The sequence below is a fragment of the Octodon degus genome, unplaced genomic scaffold, assembly GCF_000260255.1.
Source record: "Octodon degus isolate 3935 unplaced genomic scaffold, OctDeg1.0 scaffold00106, whole genome shotgun sequence".
NCBI lineage: Eukaryota > Metazoa > Chordata > Mammalia > Rodentia > Octodontidae > Octodon > Octodon degus.
In genome coordinates this window covers 7,704,457-7,706,800 of record NW_004524682.1, presented here as the reverse complement: position 1 = coordinate 7,706,800, position 2,344 = coordinate 7,704,457, and the positions used below count along the sequence as shown (strand labels likewise).

Genomic DNA, 2,344 nt, shown 5'->3' with positions numbered 1-2,344 from the left:
ACAGAACTAAACAAAAAGGGGATACAGATGAATGTCCATTTTGTATCTGTGTATTCAAAATGGTTAGGATAGATATATAGTTACATTCTCTTAATGAATATAGGGCTTTGTTCTAATAGTGTTTTTGAATGGTATATCATGTCTGCATCGTGTACAGCAATTAACCACTAGGAAAAGAGTATACAATGTATTAATTATTGAAATTGTCCTACCAATTTGATTTGAAAAAAGACCTGATTAATAGGATAGTTTCAATAATTAATACATTGTGCATTTTTATCTTCTTAGTGGTTATGCATAGTACAATATGCAGACAGGATATCCTGTCCAAACACTTTTAATACAAATTTTTCTTCTCATTTAATTAAGCAAAAGCAGCTGTATATCTATCCTAACTATTCTGCATATACAGATACATAATGGTGCTTTCTTTGTATCCGTCCTCTGGGATTTTAAATGCTTCATTCTTGACACTTTCATATAAATCCCTCAGCAGCTCCTCAGGGAAGTCTCCCCTTACTCCCATCATTGATGCCATGGTTCATGGTGGTGAATGATCCACAGTGGTCTTGTTGAGCATGCTGCAGTTTTGCAAGCTGGTGTTGAGCATGGTGATGGTGAACATGAGCACATAACATGTGTCTGAAACAAGGCAGAACTCTTGGCTTGGAAGATGCTGAGTTGTACAGGCAGTGGCCAGAACAAAGGCGCCATCAGGTAATCAATCTTCTGGGCCTCTCAGGGCAATGTGAACTTTATGGAACCTGCCTTAAGGCTTGTATGATGCAGAGATCAGCATACTCATGGAATTCAACAAAATCCTGAAGAGTTTCAATATTAAAATTCATTCCTCTCACCCAATGACAGTCTTACTTAGGCTTTCTTCTTTATAGAGGAGCTGGGCAACATCTTCTGTTGAGCTCTGTAGTGAATCATTTTCTATTAGAAACCGAATTATGTTTTGGGGGTCCAAGTTCACTTTCTTTCTTCTCATAGCTATTTGCTTGACCCCCTGAGTCATTTTGCTCTCCTCCTCTGAAGTTAGGTTATAGTTCTCTGTCATCACCTGCAGCTTTGTATTTCAGCCTGTCAGTGTCATCAGTGAGTTCCTTTTTTCTTTCACAAATGTCCAAAAGTTCTTCTCTCTTTTATAATGAGAGGTCTTTGGGCATGATGTCACCCTCACTGCTGCCATCTATGCCCTTCTTGAAGCAACTCACACAGCCCTGCAGCAGGGAAGGCAGAAGGGGCTGGGGCAGGCGCTGCCCTCTGAGGTAGTGCAGGGACTCACTGCCCACAGCTCGTGGCCTGAAATGTGGCCAGGCCTTTTCTTGTAGGTAGAGGCTGCCACTAGGCCTCTTTTTACATAATTTTAATAGAAATAATGACAGTTTTTGATTACACAAGACAATACTGATGTTCATTTAAAAATTAAGTAAATACAAAAAAGTTAGTCTGGAACAGTGAAGAACAATGCCGGATGATTGGCACTTCTAGTGACTGAAAAGGAAGACTTTTTTTTTTTTTTTTTTTTTTTTTCAGAACTAGGGATTGAGCTCAGGACTTTGCACTTGCCAGGCAAGCACTTGCTATATTGAGCTAGCTCCCCAGTCCCCTTGAAAAGAAAGACTTGACAGTGACAACGATGTTGAGCAACATAAGAATAAGTAGACCACAACACAGAATACAGTAAGATGTCCTAAAACAGACCAAATGCAGCAGTAGATTTAATGTGTACAAATGATGCCAATTCACATCAGTAAAGACAGGACATGGTAGTTAATATATGTTATTTTGACAACTGGGGAGCCATCTGTAAAAACTATTAAATTGATATTTATATCTCAAAATTACATTAGGTAAAAATTTTAAATCTTCAAGAATTAAATTTTATTTTATTTTATTTTTTATTTTATTTTTGTATTTTTTAGGGAAGGGACTACAGGGTGTTCAGGGTCTCACTGATAGATGACTCAGTGATTCTCCTGTTTACAGCCTCCCAAGAGCTGGGATTACAGGCAACGCCACCATGCCCAATCTCAATTGCTGTCTCAGCACACCCCGGGGGCAGGGCCCACATGGCTGGCAGGGGGTGTTGACCACCTAGCCCCTGCACCTGCTTGCCGGTGCTTTAATCCACTTGAGCCAAGAGGCAAAGAATCAAATTTTAAAACACAAGATATAAGTGCACTGGAAGAAAACATGGATAGACCATTAAAATTATAATTACAATATCTGTACATCTGGAAAGACTGATAAATTTAACTATATTAAAATTTCTGTATAACAAACAAAGTAAAATAGAAAACAAAAAACAAAAGCTAGGGAGTGTAGTTCAGTGGCA

At 38.7% G+C, this 2,344-nt stretch overlaps 1 pseudogene; it reads right to left on the bottom strand.

Annotated features, from left to right (window-relative positions):
- LOC111818882 overlaps positions 1-1,078 on the bottom strand; it is a 12,003-nt pseudogene extending 10,925 nt beyond the window's left edge.
- Positions 1,079-2,344: the final 1,266 nt, after the last annotated feature.